Consider the following 20544-nt stretch of genomic DNA (forward strand, 5'->3'; position numbering starts at 1 on the left):
TCCACAATGTGGATTGAAATAAAGGACGTTGAGTAACTGGTAAATAGTCATTTGGTTAGTACAACTGTTTGAAGATTAATAAAAGCAATTCACGTCAGAGGGTGGGAAAGGATTCAGACCTAACCACAGCATCATCCAACCTACTAAATTGATAAATGATTTAGTGAGTGCAAAACTGCCCCATTGTATTTCTGTCACTGGCACTGGACTGTGGAAATTGTAACATGCTTGTCATGAGCAGAGGAACATAATGTGTATCACAGAAGCATATGAAACAAGTGATTTCACTGTGCTGTAACTATGGAGTGCAGCTGGGAAGTATATCCCTCCTGCCCAAGGTGCACATAACATTCCATTAAATGCAGTAAACTGACTTTGCAAAACATGAATAGTGTGAGGAGTATATTTAATCTTCTTTCTTTTTTCTGAGAGAGACACAGAACCTTATTAATTAAATGTACTTGTAATCATCCTAACCAGGTTCCAGGCACTGAGGGTGAAATCCTGGTCCTACTGGAGTCAATGGCAAAACTCCCACTGATTTCTGTGGGGTCAAGAGTTCATCCTAAGTTTCTTAGCTGATATGGAACTATTACAATTGGAGATCAAAATGGGGACCCCGCTCTGACAAAAGAAGATGTGTTCCACACACAAAGCAAAATTTCCCCCTTGGATCCACACAGCAGATTTTCTCTCCAATATTCTCTTTAACTGTGCAAAACGTTTGTAGGAGTTGCACACATAAAAAAATATCAGAGCAGAGATCTGCCATGTGGATCTGAAAGCAGCATTTTGCCTTCAGACTTTAATGCATTTGTGAATCAAGATGCAACATTTCATATCAAAGACAGAAAGCAGCATACAACAGAGAGCTTTGTCATCTAGCTGAGGTGTTTCTGGGTGCCTATCACTGTAGTATTTAAGGAATGTAATGAAACGGGAAGATATTTATATTCCCACTAAAAGGTATTCATTTCATTTTAAAAATCTATTTCCACAAGAGCCCTGAAGAGTTTTGTTTTCTGTGAAAGCTATTTACAATACATAATTATTCTGAAGGAGAAAAAAATGTGTTAGTACATTTGCATGCCCTCTTTTACAGTATGCATCTTCAATTGCAATAGAAATTACTCAGTGTGAAAGAGATTTGTCATTATCATTGACTCATATTTATACAGCACCAAAATATCATTTTGTGTAGGTGGTGTGGGCACCTGAATATCTCCAACACATGTTGTTCAGTTACTACATGTTCTTTGAAATCATCAACATACTGAAAAATGAATCTACCATATGCCTAGACTCAGTCATTTTTATTCTGCCTAATACACAGCTCTTAATTAATAGAGCACCAGATTCTGCCATCCTAACTCTTGTGGAGTGGTACCTTGCCCCTCAAGTACAGTAACAGATTTAAGAGAAGAGACCATTATGATTATCTAATCTGACCTCCTACATAATTCCATCTAGTCAAACCTGAATCAAGCCCAACACCATGTGATTAGCTATATGTTTTATAAAAATATTCATATTTCTTATCCAGTACACCAATCCTGGAACTAGGGCGGTCTCTTCAGGTAATTGAGGCCATCTATAGATGACTCAGAAAAGAGGGAAATACATACAGTTTCTGCTTCTCTTTGAAGATTTATAAATTTGCTGATAATAGAATATAGCACAGTATTTTTGAATGGTGCAGAAACAAATCAATCTCTTTCCAGTTTTAAGATTATATTTTTTTATCCTTAGCTGCTGTAAGATTATTGTGATTGGTTATTAGGAATGGATGTCAAAGTCTGTGTTTTATATATCACTGTTGTTTAGTAGACTTACCACAGAACTGGGAGCCTGGAATGCTTGAGTTCTAATACGGGCTCTGTTACTGTTTCACTCTATGGCCTTGGGCAAGAAACTTAACCTCTTTATGTCTCATTTTCCCCCATGTGTTAATAATGCTAACTTGTCTATTTCAAAGGGAGGTCTGATGATTAATTACTTATTGTTTGTCAAGTGCTTTGAAGATACAGAAGTACTGTATAATTGTTATTATTAGATATAAGGTTATGTGACTTTCATGTTTCACTAAAAATGAATAAATGAATATTGAAAAGTCCCATTTCCTTTTATTCCCATACAATGCTGTGTGAGTTGCTAAGCTGTCTGAAAAATATATATCCTTTCATTTTGGAGGCATGGATGAAATATGTCACACAAAGAAAATTATATTAAAACAGCAATAAGGGTGTATCAAGCTCACCAAATTCTTGAACATCAGAAATAAGCTTGAAATTACAACCTTAAGACACCCTTCAACACCTAGGAATTATGGATGAGATTCTGAACTCTATTACCAATATATATCAGTCTAACTCCGGTGGGGTGAAAGGAGCTACTCTGATTGACACTGATAAAGTGGAGATTAGAATCCAAAATCTGTATTTGCCAGTTGGTGAAGCACATTGATTAGTGTATAGGTGTACCCTGCCCTCAGCTGGGCAGAGCCAGACCAGAATAAGTGCTACTGTTTATAGGCCTGGCCCAGCTCCCACTTTAGTTAATGGGGTGCATTCTTGCTTGCTATAAATTATCAGTGTTCCATTAAAGCTAAAGGAGCTACATATTTACACCAGGTGACCCACTGATTTCAATATGATTAGATTGAGCCCCATGTCATTCCTCTAGTGACAAAAAGAACATGTAAATCCTACTGTCAATGGCAATTCTCCTTTAATATCAATATTAGAAGCCTGTGCATTTGGAGCTAAAGTTCCTTGGTTCTATCCCCCTGGTTGCAAACATGTAGTATACCTGACTTCTAGGAAGTGTTTCTAAACACTGCTATGGATTTACTGCAGCTGCACAATATGCAATAATTTTGCATACTTATTAGACCGGCTTTGATATCCTAAAGCATTACACCCTAGTGTATGTTATCATGAGAATGCTACAGCATTTTTTTTGTGATAATAAAGAAGCTAATGTGTGTCACCACTATATGGCTGCCTCTCAATGCTTTTCATGGAAAAGTTGCTGTGGAGCGTTTCCATGGAAAATTTCTGCAGAACTGGACCAATTTTCCACAGAAATGTTTTTTTTTGAGAGAGAGAGAGAGCTCTATTGAATATTTCGGTAGGGGTACAACAGCCCCATCATTAAACAGTTTGCTGTTACGTGGGTGTTGCTGAGTATTAAAACAATTACTCAGCAAAAAAAAAAATGAAATTCTGCCTGAAACAGCAGGCTTCTGTGCATTGGGTTATTGCAGCTTGTGGGTGATGCTGGGTCTCTGAAAGCTACTGCAGTCTAGATCAAGTGATTTAGACACCTCTGGATTCTAAAGACATAGAGTTCACTCCTCACCTGTGCAGAGCAAGCGTTTGGCACAGTTGATGGGGGAAAGGCCACAAAGGAGCTGTTTCTGTTTCCCTGATCCTGGGGCTAGTCAGCAACCATTTCTGACCAGGGTATACCAGGCTCAAGGTTGCTCTGCACTAGATCTTGCTGACTATGGCCCCAAAAAGCCAGAGTGCCAATTGGAGATTGCTGGAGTGCATTCAGCTCTGGCCACAGATCCCTCCCTCAGTATGCCCCCATGCCAGGTGCCAGGAGGAGGGTGTCATCAGAGGGGAATTTCCAGCTGGAGAGATTCACCAGCTTTCCACCCCTTTGCTTTTAAATAAAAAAATTAAATAGAAATATAAAACACTAAAGGCCTAATCTTAAAGTTAAAAGGCCAGATTGTGACAGGCATTTATGTGGTTAGGTTGAGATAGAGCTCCCAACAATCTAGCCCTAAATACAGAGAGCTATTTTTAAAGCATTTACACACTATAACTATCTTATTTTCAAAAGTGAGTCTTTAATATGATTCTTTTTTAACAAACACAATTAAAATATCATTGTATAAGCAAAAAATATATATTACACAGCACAGCCAAAAAGTGATGAGTCTATGTAATGAGGACCATGACCCACAGCTTTACGATTACACATCCTGCAGCATGTCCTTCTTTACTATAAATGTCAAATTGAATTACAGAGGTTCAATATTGCTTTAGGGATTTTCAAAGGGAGCCCACTGGGAGTTGGGCTTCTAATCTCTCTGCTATTTTTGAGGATAGTGAACCTCACCTTCTCCCATTATGTTTCTGAGGATCACCAGAAAAAAAAACCGTCCAGCCCCTGTCATGTTCTGGGCAACTGAGAACCCTTCATTAACGTATGAAGGTTCAGTAGTAAAGAACTAGTAGTTTGAGTGAATGCACTGAACGTTTGAACTCTTCCCTAACAGCTAGCTGGGGAGGGGAAAAAGACTTCAGAAGCAGACTGTATTTACATGAACTCTGCCTAGGTATCCAGCAGACAGACCTATGTTGCCAAAGCGATCAACTTTGGCAGGTCTTGGGTTACAAATCACTTTAGTACTGAATGCGGGGGTAGTAAAATGTTGTTATCAATGTTATCTTTATTGTATGAGTAAAGGGCAGCAGAACTGTGCTTAGCCTGTCCTGATTGAGGGGGTCACCCTCAATGGAAACGAACCCACTAAGCCAGGGGCTTGAATACCAGACTCCTGTGAAAGGAAGAGGGGGTGGGGACAGGTGTCCCTGCTAGGAGATGTGAGCTCTATCTCAGAACCCCAGGCATGGTTTAACCTGCCTTTACCTACTATTCAAAGATAGAGCAAAGTAAGGCTCCATTAGGGGTCTATTGTTTTGTTAAGTGACCACTAGAACTGAAATCACTTCTTGTGGGACAGCATTACTACCCAGCCTGCTTCAGCAATGAAATTCCCCCACTAAGAGCTGACAATCACTGAGAGCTAAAAATCACTAAGAGCTGGGGGGAACCTCGAGAGGCTGACCTGCAGAGGTCATAGCAGAGAAGCAGGTGGCAGCAGAAGGTGACTGTGTGCAGCACAGAAGCTGGCAGGACAGCCAGAGGAATGACGGCTGGTGGGGTGGCCAGCGGAAAGGCAGCTGGTGCAGCAGCTGGCAGAGTGGAACAGTGGCTGGCAGGGCAGCCAGTGGAGTGAAGCAGAAGAGCTGGCTGGCAGGTGATGTCAGAGCAAGTGCTCAGTTGGTGGAGCAAGTAAGGTGCCTTCTTCCCTCCCCATCCCCCAGGTGGAAGGCGAGCTCACACAGATGCACCTCTGACCTCTGGGTCCTCACTGACCAAGGACAACTATTGTGAGTGGAAAAAAGCTAATGCGGTCTTGGGATGCATCAGGAGAGGTATTTCCAGTAGGGATAAGGAGGTTTTAGTACCATTATACAAGGCACTGGTGAGACCTCACCGGGAATACTGTGTGCAGTTCTGGTCTTCCATGTTTAGGAAGGATGAATTCAAACTGGAACAGGTACTGAGAAGGGCTACTAGGATGATCCGAGGAATGGAAAACTTGTCTTATGAAAGGAGACTCAAGGAGCTTGGCTTGTATAGCCTAACCAAAAGAAGGTTGAGGGGAGATATGATTGCTCTCTATAAATATATCAGAGGGATAAATACCGGAGAGGGAGAGGAATTATTTAAGCTCAGTACCAATGTGGACACAAGAACAAATGGATATAAACTGGCCATCGAGAAGTTTAGACTTAAAATTAGACGAAGGTTTCTAACCATCAGAGGAGTGAAGTTTTGGAATAGCCTTCCAAGGGAAGCAGTGGGGGCAAAAGATCTATCTGGCTTTAAGATTAAACTTGATAAGTTTATGGAGGAGATGGTATGATGGGATAACATGGTTTTGGTAATTAAATATTCATGGTAAATAGGCCTAATGGCCTTTGATGGGATGTTAGATGGGGTGGGATCTGAGTTACCCAGGAAAGAATTTTCTGTAGTATCTGGCTGGTGAATCTTGCCCATATGCTTAGGGTTTAGCTGATCACCATATTTGGGGTCAGGAAGGAATTTTCCTCCAGGGCAGATTGGAAGAGGCCCTGGAGGTTTTTCGCCTTCCTCTGTAGCATGGGGCATGGGTCACTTGCTGGAGGATTCTCTGCTCCTTGAAGTCTTTAAATTACGGTTTGAGGACTTCAATAGCTCAGACATAGGTGAGAGGTTTTTCGCAGGAGTGGGTGGGTGAAATTCTGTGGCCTGCATTGTGCAGGAGGTCAGACTAGATGATCATAATGGTCCCTTCTGACCTTAGTATCTATGAATTTATGAATATAAAGAAAGAGCTACAATGTAGCATAAAAGGACAGCTGCCAGCAACAGTTTCAGAGTCCAGAGGCTGCATCTGAGAAAGAGACAGGTGAGTAGGAAGAGCGGGAAAGCCAGCAAGAGAAGCCAGAGAAGAACTGCAGCAGAGAGAGAAAAGAAAGCTAGAACAGAGCTGACTGATCAGGAGCTGAAAAGTAGCAGCAGTGATTTGATTTTTAAAAGAAAGCATAATGGATTTATAGAGTAAGCTTAATATTCTTTTAATTATAGTTTAGTATAAGTACCATTTAGAATAGTATATAGTATTTAACATGTGTGCTTGAAATGTGTGTTTTAATTATAGTTTGCTTATGTAAACTTTAAAGCAATTTAAGACATGCTGTCAGCAATTTCCTGCAAATTGGTCACTTGCAACAAATTACTTCCCTTAGGGTATGTCTACACTATGAAATTAGGTCGAATTTATAGAAGTCGGTTTTGTAGAAAGCGGTTTTATACAGTTATTGTGTGTGTCCCCACACAAGTGCTCTAAGTGCATGTAGTCGGCAGAGTGTGTCCACAGTACCGAGGCAACCGTCGACTTCCGGAGCGTTGCACTGTGGGTGGCTATCCCACAGTTCCCGCAGTCTCCGCCGCCCATTTGAATTCTGGGTAGAAATCCCAGTGCCTGATGGGGCTAAAACATTGTCGCGGGTGGTTCTGGGTACATATCGTCAGGCCCCCGTTCCCTCCCTCCCTCCCTCTGTGAAAGCAAGGGCAGATAATCGTTTTGCGCCTTTTTTCTTGAGTTACCTGTGCAGACGCCATACCACGGCAAGCATGGAGCCCGCTCAGCTAACCGTCACCGTATGTCTCCTGGGTGCTGGCAGACGTGGTACTGCATTGCTACACCGCAGCAGTTAATTGCCTTTTGGCAGCAGACAGTGCAGTATGACTGGTAGCCATCATCGACGTAGTCCTGGTTGCTCTTTTAATCTGGCACCTGGGCAAACATGGGAGTGACTCAGCCAGGTCATTTCCCTATTAAGTTTCGTCTCGTGGCGATTCAGTCCTACCGGCAGTACACTGTCTTTTAACCTCCAGCCAGCAGAAGATGATGGCTAGTCATCATACTGCACCGTCTTCTGCCGAGCACCCAGGAGATGATGATGGCTAGCGGTCGTACTGCACAGTCTGCTGCCAGCAAGATGTATGAAGACAGAAGAAGTGGCTTAAAACAAGAAATAGACCAGATTTGTTTTGTATTCATTTTCTCCTCCCTCCCTCCTTCCCTCTGTGAAATCAACGGCCTGCTAAACCCAGTTTTGACTTCTATCCTTGAGGTTTTGAGTTCTATCCTTGAGAGGGCCATTCAGTTTCTCGCAAAGCCACCCCCTTTGTTGATTTTAATTCCCTGTAAGCCAACCGTGTAAGCCATGTTGTCAGTCGCCCCTCCCTCCGTCAGGGCAATGGCAGAAAATCGTTCCGCGCCTTTTTTCTGTGCAGACGCCATACAACGGCAAGCATGGAGCCTGCTCAGATCACTTTGGCAATTAGGAGCATATTAAACACCACGTGCATTATCCAGCAGTATATGCAGCACCGGAACCTGGCAAAGCGATACCAGGCGAGTAGGCGACGTCAGCACGGTGACGAGAGTGATGAGGACATGGACACAGACTTCTTTCAAAGCAGGGGCCCTGGCAATGTGGGCATCATGCTGCTAATGGGGCAGGTTCATGCGGTGGAACGCCGACTCTGGGCTCAGGAAACAAGCACAAACTGGTGGGATCGCATAGTTTTGCAGGTCTGGGACAGTTTCGCATGCGTAAGGGCACTTTCATGGAACTCTGTGACTTGCTTTCCCCTGCCCTGAGGTGCAAGAATACCAAGATGAGAGCAGCCCTCAGAGTTGAGAAGCGAGTGGCAATAGCCCTGTGGAAGCTTGCAACACCAGACAGCTACCGGTCAGTTGGGAATCAATTTGGAGTAGGCAAATCTACTGTGGGGACTGCTGTGATGCAAGTAGCCAACGCAATCAAAGATCTGCTGATATCAAGGGTAGTGACCCTGGGAAATGTGCAGGTCATAGTGGATGGCTTTGCTGCAATGGGATTCCCTAACTGTGGTGGGGCCATAGACTGAACCCATATCCCTATCTTGGCACCGGAGCACCAAGCCGGTGAGTACATAAACCACAAGGGGTACTTTTCAATAGTGCTGCAAGCTCTGGTGGATCACAAGGGACGTTTCACCAACATCAGCGTGGGATGGCCGGGAAAGGTACATGACGCTCGCATCTTCAGGAACTCTGGTCTGTTTCAAAAGCTGCAAGAAGGGACTTTATTCCCAGACCAGAAAATAACCGTTGGGGATGTTGAAATGCCTATATGTATCTTTGGGGACCCAGCCTACCCCTTAATGCCATGGCTCATGAAGCCGTACACAGGCAGCCTGGACAGTAGTCAGGAGCTGTTCAACTACAGGCTGAGCGAGTGCAGAATGGTGGTAGAATGTGCATTTGGACATTTAAAGGCGCGCTGGTGCAGTTTACTGACTCGGTTAGACCTCAGCGAAACCAATATTCCCACTGTTATTACTGCTTGCTGTGCGCTCCATAATATCTGTGAGAGTAAGGGGGAGACGTTTATGGCGGGGTGGGAGGTTGAGGCAAATCGCCTGGCTGCTGGTTTCGCATGGCCAGACACCAGGGTGGTTACAAGAGCACAAGAGGGCGCGGTGCGCATCAGAGAAGCTTTGAAAACCAGTTTCATGATTGGCCAGTCTACGGTGTGAAAGTTCTGTTTGTTTCTCCATGATGAAACGCACCGCCCCTTGGTTCACTCTACTTCCCTGTAAGCTAACCACCCTCTCTTCCTCCTTTCGATCACCGCTTGCAGAGGCAATAAAGTCATTGTTGCTTCACATTCTTTATTCATTCATCAGACAAATAAGGGGATAACTACCAAGGTAGCCCAGGAGCGGTGGTGGAGGAGAGAAGCACCAGGAGGGGTGGTGGAGGAGGGAAGGACAAGGCCACACAGCACTTTGAAACTTATTGAATGCCAGCCTTCTGTTGCTTGGGCAATCCTCTGGGATGGAGTGGCCGGGTGGCCGGAGGCCCCCCCACTGCATACTTGGGCGTCTGGGTGAGGAGGCTATGGAACTTGGGGAGGAGGGCGGTTGGTTATACAGGGGCTGTAGCGGTGGTCTGTGCTCCTGCCTTTCCTGCAGCTCAACCATACGCTGGAGCATATTGGTTTGATCCTCCAGCAGCCTCAGCATTGAATCCTGCCTCCTCTCATCATGCTGCCGCCACATTTGAGCTTCAGCCCTCTCTTCAGCCTGCCACTTACTCTCTTCAGCCCACCACCTCTCCTCCCGGTCATATTGTGCTTTCCTGCACTCTGACATTGTCTGCCTCCACGCATTCGTCTGTGCTATGTCAGTGTGGGAGGACACCATGAGCTCAGAGAACATTTCATCACGAGTGCGTTTTTTTGACCTTCTAATCTTCACTAGCCTCTGGGAAGGAGAAGATCCTGTGATCATTGAAACACATGCCACTGGTGGAGAAAAAAAAAAGAGGCAGTGGTATTTCAAAAGACACATTTTCTAGAACAATGGCTACACTCTTTCACGGTAAACCTTGCTGTTAACATTACATACACAGCACATGTGCTTTCGTTCCAAGGTCACATTTTGCCTCCCCCCACCACGTGGCTAGCCCCTCACCCGCCCCCTCCCATGGCTAACAACGGGGAACATTTCTGTTCAGCCACAGGCAAAGAGCCCAGCAGGAACGGGCACCTCTGCATGTCCCCTTAAGAAAAGCACCCTATTTCAACCAGGTGACCATAAATGATATCACTCTCCTGAGGATAACACGGAGATAAAGAACGGATATTCTTGTTTGAATGCCAGCAAACATACATAGCAATGCTTTGTTCTACAATGATTCCCGAGTACGTGCTACTGGCCTGGTGTGGTAAAGTGTCCTACCATGGTGGGTGAAATAAGGCTGCCCTCCCCAGAAACCTTTTGCAAAGGCTTTGGGAGTACATCCAGGAGAGCCGCAAATGCCAGAAGAAATTAATCATGCTTGCTTTTAAACCATGTATAGTATTTTAAAAGGTACACTAACCAGAAGTCCCTTCTCTGCCTGGCGGGTCCAGAAGGCAGCCTTGGGTGGGTCCGGGGGGGACTGCCTCCAGGTCCAGGGTGAGAAACAGTTCCTGGCTGTCGGGAAAACCGGTTTCTCCACTTGCTTGCTGTGAGCTATCTACAACTTCATCATCATCATCTTCCTCGTCCCCAAAACTTGCTTCTGTGTTCCTGCCATCTCCATTGAAGGAGTCAAACTACACGGCTGGGGTAGTGGTGGCTGAACCCCCTAAAATGGCATGCAGCTCATCATAGAAGCTGCATGTTTGGGGCTCTGACCCGGAGCGGCCGTTTGCCTCTCTGGTTTTCTGGTAGGCTTGCCTCAGCTCCTTAAGTTTCAAGCGGCATTGCTTCGGGTCCCTGTTATGGCCTCTGTCCTTCATGCCCTGGGAGATTTTGACAAACGTTTTGGCATTTCGAAAACTGGAACAGAGTTCTGATAGCATGGATTCCTCTCCCCATATAGCGATCAGATCCTGTACCTCCCGTTCGGTCCATGCTGGCGCTCTTTTGCGATTCTGGGACTCCATCATGGTCACCTCTGCTGATGAGCTCTGGCCAGCGTGGCAAGCTGCAGGTGACCATGCAAACAGGAAATTGAAATTCAAAAGTTTGCGGGCCTTTTCCTGTCTACGTGGCAAGTGCATCTGAGTTGAGAGTGCTGTCCGGAGCGGTCACAATAGAGGACTCTGGGATAGCTCCCGGAGGCCAATACCGTAGAATTGTGTCCACAGTACCCCAAATTCGACCCGGCAAGGCCGATTTAAGCGCTAATCCACTTGTCAGAGGTGGATTAACGAAATCAATTTTAAGAGCCCTTTAAGTCGAAAAAAAGGGCTTCATCGTGTGGATGGGTGCAGGTTTACATCGATTTAACGCTGCTAAATTCGACCTAAACTCCTAGTGTAGACCAGGGCTTAGAATCTTTTGAACTATATGCTATTGTAGTTTAAGTGCCCCTTAAAGTGCAGTAAGGGATTTGTGTCTGAGGGATTCTGTGCCTCGTTTAGGATTTTTAGATCATATTGTAGTAGGGATTATTAGTTACTTTAATAAAAGATACTTTGCTTTGGAAAGAATACTGCCTGTGTCAATTACTTTATCAAAAGATTATATCCATATCCTTTGGTGTTTCCTTAACAACCCCTGGAACTTTTACCTCGGGAAGTACAGACTAAGGAAGTAATAGGTGGGTAATCATAGCAGCACCCCAAAATCCATATTTCAAGGTAACAACCCAACTCTCGTTAACAACACCATCTTGCAGTTTAATTAGAAAATAAACACAGAAGTAGCATCCACTACACAAAACAGGAGTTTATCATCCACATTATATGACATATTGTGATATGTCACTTTGTTGTACTCACTGCTAATTCAAACAGTAACTAGTGTCACCAATGGAGATAAGAAAAAAGCCCCAGTATATGAAATAAACTACATGACATTTGAAAAAGATACTGGGTTTTTCCAACAAAGATTAAAATGCACTTGCATTGTTCAAAATCTGTTTATAAAGGCATTAGCAGATGTACATTATTAGACTGCCAATTTTCTTCAAGTCTCTCATGATGTTAGTACTCCGGGGAGGTGGGGGGGATGTTTTTTTTCCTAATGAAAACACTTGCCTTTGCAATCAAATAATTGTCTATGGGTCCCCTACTGGACAATGCCTAACCAGTGTCTAACTTGAATCTGCAAAAAAAAAAGGAGTGGCACCTTAGAGACAAACAACTTTATTTGAGCATAAGCTTTCGTGAGCTACAGCTCACTTCATCTGATCTGTAATTGTATCTTTTTCAATTAAGGCTTTGTTTGGCTGAAACTTCATTGATTTATCAGGCTGAATTGCCAGTCAGTTTTAGCTAAAAAATGGAACTACTTCAGAAAAGCTGACATTATGACATTGCATTGTGTATTTTTATATATTCAAGCAAGATACTCTAGATGTGCCATCTATTGAAATGAGAATGTTTCTGGAAAGTCTTTATCCTTTAGGTGGGTGTGACGGGGTGTACTTGCCCCGCACTGGACTAGAATCATGGAATATCAGGGTTGGAAGGGACCTCAGGAGGTCATCTAGTCCAACCCCCTGCTCAAAAGCAGGACCCATCCCCAATTAAATCATCCCAGCCAGGGCTTTGTCAAGCCTGACCTTAAAAACTTCTAAGGAAGGAGATTCCACCACCTCCCTAGGCAACGCATTCCAGTGTTTCACCACCCTCCTAGTGAAAAAGTTTTTCCTAATATCCAACCTGAACCTCCCCCCTGCAACTTGAGACCATTACTCCTTGTCCTGTCCTCTTCGACCACTGAGAATAGTCTAGAACCATCCTCTCTGGAACCACCTCTCAGGTAGTTGAAAGCAGCTATCAAATCCTCCCTCATTCTTCTCTTCCGCAGACTAAACAATCCCAGTTCCCTCAGCCTCTCCTCAGAAGTCATGTGTTCCAGACCCCTAATCATTTTTGTTGCCCTTCGCTGGACTCTTTCCAATTTATCCACATCCTTCTTGTAGTGTGGGGCCCAAAACTGGACACAGTACTCCAGATGAGGCCTCACCAATGTCGAATAGAGGGGGACGATCACGTCCCTCGATCTGCTCGCTATGCCCCTACTTATACATCCCAAAATGCCATTGGCCTTCTTGGCAACAAGGGCACACTGCTGACTCATATCCAGCTTCTCATCCACTATCACCCCTAGGTCCTTTTCCACAGAACTGCTGCCTAGCCATTCAGTCCCTAGTCTGTAGCTGTACATTGGGTTCTTCCGTCCTAAGTGCAGGACCCTGCACTTATCCTTATTGAACCTCATCAGATTTCTTTTGCCCAATCCTCCAATTTGTCTAGGTCCCTCTGTATCCTATCCCTGCCCTCCAGCGTATCTACCACTCCTCCCAGTTTAGTATCATCCGCAAATTTGCTGAGAGTGCAATCCACACCATCCTCCAGATCATTTATGAAGATATTGACCCCTGGGGCACTCCACTTGACTCCACCAGAGTTTATTAGCAGTGCAGAAGTGAATGGAATAAGGTGTATGGCATGGAGGGACACCGCAGCAGATATTACTTTGGTTAAAGCAAGTCTTGTCAGGGAGGAAGATTATTGGCCAGATGAAAGTGTAACTGTTGTAGCTCTGAGTATTTTGTCACGGTGCCTTTGGCTAAAATCCACCTTAAATGGAAGGGATTTGAGGGCACCATGGTGGGAGTGAAGAACACAATCCGTAAGGATCTTATGATTGGAAATGATATTAAAGCTATAGTCAGTCAAGTTGACACAAACCAGGCACAGGAAAGGATTAATCCTGAAGTTGTCTATGGAGGGTTTTTCTAAAAAATTATCTTTGGAAAGATATCCGTTTGTCTATGAATGAAGTTTCTGACTGGCTGTCTAATGTCTCAGAAGTGAATCTGGAATTAGATCAAGCACAGAAAGAACTCACTGGTCAGGACAATGTTTCTCAGGAGCAGATTAAAGTGGATGGTCAGGTTGAAGCCCTAACTGAGAAAGGAAAGGGTAGAATTTTGATGGGTGATGGATTATTGGCTAGTACAATCTATAGCTAGCTTATAAAAGTGAACCTGAAAAGGGTAACTGATTTGCTGGAAGTAGCTCAGGGTAGTCAGAAGAGCAGCCGTTTATCTGTGGGGAGTGGCAATGTGCCTGAAAAGGAAAGTTTGGATGAGCCTAGGCAGCCTTGTGAGCTGATGGCTTTATCAAGGCAGCAGTTTGGGAAGGCAAGGATAGTGGAAGATGAGTGTCCCTATACCTTACCTGTTTCCTGGGTGGAGAAGTGTGACAGTGAAGGAAATGTGCCTGTGTCAGTGGTATGGACTTGCCTGTGGAGGGAGCTACCCCAGTCTCCAAGCAGTTGTCTGTGAACAGCCCTGTGTGCTGGGACAAGGGAAATGAGATCCCAAGCTGTGTCTGGAAAAGGAGAATGTGTCTCTGACCCTTCTTTGTCTGTGGAGCAGGCAGAAGGGGCCTTTCAGCCTGTGATGGTTGAGAATAGTGCAGCTGTCTCAGTTGGTTCTGGATTCAGCTAAAGCCCAGGAAGGGAATAGTCCTAAGATTGTCTGCAAGGGAGAACGGCACTGTAACTAGGCTGCATTCAGTTAGTGTCCTAGCAAAATCCCAGAGACCAGACAATTCTGGTGCTTGTATTTTGCCTGTTACTAATGTGGTGTTAGGAAAGGGTGTAGCAACTCTACCTGATCAGGGAGATACCCTAGCCAGGGCACAAGGAGAGCAGAAAGGTGATTTGATTGTGTTACCTACTGATGGTGTGGAAACTTGTAGCAGAAGGAAAAGATTCCTGAGCTTGCGTGTGGCAAAGGGAAGGAGAATGCTTCTAACCTTTTATCTATGTCATAAATATAAAGGGAAGGGTAAACCCCTTTGAAATCCCTCCTGGCCAGGGGAAAGCTCCTCTCACCTGTAAAGGGTTAAGAAGAAATAGTTATTCTATTCAGCACAATTCTTTTCTCAGCCATTTAAAGAAATCATAATCTAACATGTACCTAGCTAGATTACTTACTAAAAGTTCTAAGACTCCATTCCTGGTCTATCCCCGGCAGAAACCAGCATATAGACAGACCCACAGACCCTTTGTTTCTCTCCCTCCTCCCAGCTTTTGAAAGTATCTTGTCTCCTCATTGGTCATTTTATAAAGGAAAGGGTAAACCAGACCAGGAATGGAGTCTTAGAACTTTTAGTAAGTAATCTAGCTAGGTACGTGTTAGATTATGATTTCTTTAAATGGCTGAGAAAAGAATTGTGCTGAATAGAATAACTATTTCTGTCTGTGTATCTTTTTTGTAACTTAAAGTTTTGCCTAGAGGGGTTCTCTATGTTTTTGAATCTAATTACCCTGTAAGATATCTACCATCCTGATTTTACAGGGGGGATTTCTTTATTTCTATTTACTTCTATTTTTATTAAAAGTCTTCTTGTAAAAAAACTGAATGCTTTTTCATTGTTCTCAGATCCAAGGGTTTGGGTCTGTGGTCACCTATGCAAATTGGTGAGGCTTTTTATCCAACATTTCCCAGGAAAGGGGGGGTGCAAGTGTTGGGAGGATTGTTCATTGTTCTTAAGATCCAAGGGTCTGGGTCTGTAGTCACCTAGGCAAATTGGTGAGGCTTTTTACCAAACCTTGTCCAGGAAGTGGGGTGCAAGGTTTTGGGAAGTATTTTGGGGGGAAAGACGCGTCCAAACAGCTCTTCCCCAGTAACCAGTATTAGTTTGGTGGTGGTAGCGGCCAATCCAAGGACAACGGGTGGAATATTTTGTACCTTGGGGAAGTTTTGACCTAAGCTGGTAAAGATAAGCTTAGGAGGTTTTTCATGCAGGTCCCCACATCTGTACCCTAGAGTTCAGAGTGGGGGAGGAACCTTGACAATCTAGGAAGTCTAGAAGTTTGCCTGAAGGGGGATTTTGTAGGAATCTGCCTGATTGGGCCAGAGGGGATTCTGGATGTGAGACCCAGAAAGGGGGAAGTGTTCCATTAGAGCAAGCCCTAGGTGAAAAGGGTAAAGGCAGAATTTCTGTGAGGGGTGAACTGTTGCTTAGAAAAGCTCCTGGGGAAAAGAATACTCATGGTAGTCTTTGCAAGTAGTTTACTGCAACTGAAGGGTATGAAAGTGATGTAATCAAAGTTTCAGTTCCTAACAGCCAGAAATTCTCTGAATGGATCCACTGACTTTCCTTTTGAATGTTCCAGTATGGGTAGCTTTGAAAAGGTCTCAGATGGAGTGAAAGCTGTTAAGAAAGTTGAACAGTCCTATAACCAACTGGTTTGCCAGCTTGTTGGGGATACAAGGTTGTTCAGAGAGGAATGTCTCCATGCTGATTCTGTGAGTGAACAGTCTGTGTCTCAGGTTCAGAGGGAAGACTGGGTAGCTGAGTCTGCAGAGCAGAACAGCCATGTAGTTAATCTCTCAAGAATGCAGGGGATGACAGGTATACTCTCATCTCTAGACACTTTGGATATGACTTGCAGTCTCTCAGTGAACTTAACATCTGATTCCATGTGGAAGTAGAGGTTGGTAAGGGAAGGACAACAGAACTTTGAGTCTGGCTTGTTAGTGAAAATGGTAGCAGTTAAGGATCTGAAAACTGGTGAACTGGCTCCTGTCTGTGGTAATGCATATTACTTGGCTGGCAGGGAGAAGAAAGACTTGCTAATAGCTTTCAGAGTAGCAGCCATGTTAGTCTGTATCTGCAAAAAGAAAAGGAGTACTTGTGGCCCCTTAGAGACTAACAAATTTATTTGAGCATGAGCTGTAGCTCACGAAAGCTTATGCTCAAATTTGTTAGTCTCTAAGGGGCCACAAGTACTCCTTTTCTTTTTGCTAATAGCTGTTAGCACAGAGCACACCCAATCAGCCAGTGAATTCTGTTAAGCAAGAGAAATTAGGATTTGATCCTTCAGGACAAGGAGGAAAAAGAGACCTTAATTTTGCAAAGGGAAGCCACAGGCTAACCCTAAAAGGCCCAACCTCAATGGTATTGAGCCAAAGGTGTGGCATGACAAAAATGGTTGTAAATGGACGCTTGCAATGAATTTGTGGTTATTGCTAATGGTACTTCTTGTAACTGTGTTGCTATTACCAAAAACTGTAAAAATGTACAATGTGCCAAATCTTTTGGAAAATTCCTTGAATATCTTAAAAGTGATACATAAGGGCACACTTTATGTTAAAAGGCCTTGTTATACTGATGTTGCACAGTTAATGCCTGTATGCAGTCTTGGAACTTTTCACAGGGGAAAAGACGTTCCGAACCTGATGTGCTGTATGAAAGGGGAAACTGAGACACATTACCATATTGCTTTCACGGCTAAATGCCAAGATTTCTATACTATGGACAACATTAATATCTACATTGACTTGATGTTAATGGGTTTCAAACATTTGCCAGAGCTTTTATGGATAAAATAGCTATGTTCTTTAGCTCTTGGCAAGATCACATGAGACATACAGGAACCATGCTGCAAGAGCAGGATCCAATCCACTGTTGTTCTAACCAAGTTTTGCCTTGAGTTTGTAAAGAAATTCAATCAGGTTATTGAAAATGACTTTGATTAACCATTTCTGTTATATACTGGTATGGCTTCTAACCCAATACTAGCTGTAATAAGGCAGAACCAAGGATGGGGAGCTCTTGGGATGCAGTCAGTGATGTCTGTGTCATCCCTTCCTGTATCAATTTTGCATTGGGGGACTGTAAAGATGCTGGGTCTGGCAGGACCCAACTGAGAGTGTCAATTCAGGACAAATTGCTTAAAGCAGGGCAGTTACAGCCCAAGGCTGGGGTTTCTATGCACACCAAGGCAAGGCAAACCAAACCAGCCAAACAGAGAAGACTTTGGTTTTACCACACTGGCTAACCACAAGTCCCACAAGCAATTCCCTTAGACACTCCAGTTTCCCAGTATCACCACCAGTGCCTCCCGTTATGGGGACACATGGTTATGAAAACCAATACCCCAGTAAGAAAAAAGGTTCTCTCGATCCCAAAGGACCAAGCCCCAGACCCAGGTCAATATACAAATCGGATCTGAGTCACCAATCACGCTGTTGCCAATCCTTTAGAATCTAAAGGTTTATTCATAAAAGGAAAGAAATATAGATGAGAGCTAGAATTGGTTAAATGGAATCAATTACATACAGTAATGGCAAAGTTCTTGGTTCAGGCTTGCAGCAGTGATCAAATAAACTGCAGGTTTAAATCAAGTCTCTGGAGTACATCCACAGCTGGGATGGGTCTTTCAGTCCTTGGTTCAAAGCTTCAGTATAGCAAAGTCCCTCCAGAGGTATGAAGATGGATTGAAGACCAGATGGAGGAGCTGCAGCAGCTTTTTATATTCTTGCCATGTGGTCTTTCTTTGTTCCAAAGACAAGCTGTCCATCACATGGCCTGGAAAAACCTCAGAGTTCTGTCCACAGGCAGGTCCCTGCATACCTTGCTGAGTCACAAGGCGTGTCTGCCTTTTCTCAGTGGCAGATTTCAGAGTAACAGCTGTGTTAGTCTGTATTCACAAAAAGAAAACGAGTACTTGTGGCACCTTAGAGACTAACCAATTTATTTGAGCATAAGCTTTCGTGAGCTACAGCTCACTTCATCGGCATCCAATTAGTCTCTAAGGTGCCACAAGTACTCGTTTTCTTTTTTCTCAATGGGTCACTTGTACAGCGGATAGTCCTTAATGGGCCATCAAGCAGGCTAGGCAGAGCGGACACTAACTTGTCTGGGGTGTCACCCAGAAGTACAGCATAAGTTTGAAATACAGACAGTATAGAGCCAATACTTGTATCATTTTTGTATTTAAAGATATATGCAAACAGATAGCATAATCATAACCAGCAAACCATAACCTCATCTTAGAAACCTTATTTGACCCCCTTTAGACAAGATTTAGTGCCACTACAGGACCTTGGTTGCAACAATGTTCTATATGGTCCCAGTTCAAGTAAATAACGTCACAGTGCCAGTAATACATTTTAATGTTTTTAGAAGGTCTCTTTCTAAAGTCTTTAATATAACTAAACTGTTTTTAAAAGAAAAGGAGTACTTGTGCCACCTTGGAGACTAACAAATTTATTTGAGCATAAGCTTCCATGAGCTACAGCTCACTTCATGGGATGCATTCACTGGAAAATACAGTGGGGAGATTTATATACATAGCTTAGTGGTTTGAGCATTGGCCTGCTAAACCCAAGGTTGTGAGTTCAATCCTTGAGGGGCCTTTTAGGGATCTGGGGAGAAAATTGGGGATTGGTCCTGCTCTGAGCAGGGGGTTGGACTAGATGACCTCCTGAGGTCCCTTCCAACCCTGATATTCTATTATTCTATGATACATAGAGAACATGAAACAATAGGTGATACCATACACACTGTAACAAGAGCGATCACTTAAGGTGAGCTATTACCAGTGAGGGGGGGGGCATTTTGTAGAGATAATCAAGGTGGGCCATTTCCAGCAGTTAACAGGAACGGGGGGAGAGGGGGGAATAAACATGGGGAAATAGATTTCCTTTGTGTAATGACCCATCCACTCCCAGTCTCTATTCAAGCCTAAGTTAATTGTATCCAGTTTGCAAATTAATTCCAATTCAGCAGTCTCTCGTTGGAGTCTGTTTTTGAAGTCTTTTTGTTGTAATATTGCAACTTTTTTAGGTCTCTGATCAAGTGACCAGAGATTGAAGTGTTCTCCGACTGGTTTATGAATATTATAATTCTTAATAAATGGACACATCTGATTTGTGTCCATTTATTCTTTTACGTAGAGACTGTCCAGTTTGACTAATGTACATGGCAGAAGGGCATTGCTGGCACATGATGGCATATATCACATTGGTAGATGTGCAGGTGAACGAGCCTCTGATAGTGTGGCTGATGTGATTAGGCCCTATGATGGTGTCCCCTGAATAGATATGTGGGCACAGTTGGCAATGGGCTTTGTTGCAAGGATAGGTTCCTGGGTTAGTGGTTCTGTTGTGTGGTGTGTGGTTGCTGGTGAGTATTTGCTTCAGGTTGGGAGGGCTGTCTGTAAGCAAGGACTGGCCTGTCTCCCAAGATCTGTGAGAGTGATGGGTCATCCTTCAGGATAGGTTGTAGATCCTTGATGATGCATTGGAGAAAAAACTTCAAAAAGACTCCATGGGTCATTACACAAAGGAAATCTATTTCCCCTTGTTTATTTCCCACCCCCCACTGTTCCTCAGATGTTGTCAACTGCTGGAAATGGCCCACCTTAATTATCACTACAAAAGGTTCCCTCCTCCCCTGCTCTCCTGCTGGTAATAGCTCACCTTAAGTGATCACTCCCGTTACCGTGTGTATGGTATCACCCACTGTTTCATGTTCTCTACGTCTATATATCTTCCCACTGTATTTTCCACTGAATGCATCCCATGAAGTGAGCTGTAGCTCACGGAAGCTTATGCTCAAATTTGTTAGTCTCCAAGGTGCCACAAGTACTCCTTTTTTCTTTTTGCGAATACAGACTAACATGGCTGCTACTCTGAAACCTGAGATAGGACACTAGACTGTGTTTGGTGCTCACCCTGGCCTGAGCCCTAGACTCTTACCTGCACTACCCTACTTGAAGGCTGGAGCTAGACTGCTTGGTGCCCTGAACTGTTCACTGCTCTACCCTGCCTGAGGGTTTGTACCCCAGAGATTGCTAATTTCCTCCTTGTACAGACTGCCATTCCAGAGGCCT

The 20544-nt window shown here is 43.9% G+C and overlaps 1 protein-coding gene across 7 annotated transcripts in view; it reads right to left on the reverse strand.

The window, feature by feature from the left end:
• Positions 1-20544, reverse strand: part of LOC125630359 (uncharacterized) — a 75465-nt gene that overhangs the window by 41048 nt on the left and 13873 nt on the right. The window contains exons 2-3 of one of the 7 annotated variants that reach the window (XR_012666529.1): positions 10289-10879; positions 9059-9710 (exon numbers count right to left, since the gene is read on the reverse strand). The exons of 4 other annotated variants lie outside the window; for them this stretch is intronic. The gene's annotated coding sequence lies outside the window, so the exon portion shown is untranslated. Of the gene's footprint in view, positions 1-9058; positions 9711-10288; positions 10880-17918; positions 18349-20544 lie in introns of those variants that run through there. 2 more of the 7 variants (XR_012666527.1, XR_012666528.1) reach the window with 2 other exon arrangements.

Source organism: Caretta caretta, chromosome 1 (assembly GCF_965140235.1).
Source record: "Caretta caretta isolate rCarCar2 chromosome 1, rCarCar1.hap1, whole genome shotgun sequence".
In the NCBI taxonomy this organism is placed as follows: Eukaryota; Metazoa; Chordata; order Testudines; family Cheloniidae; genus Caretta; species Caretta caretta.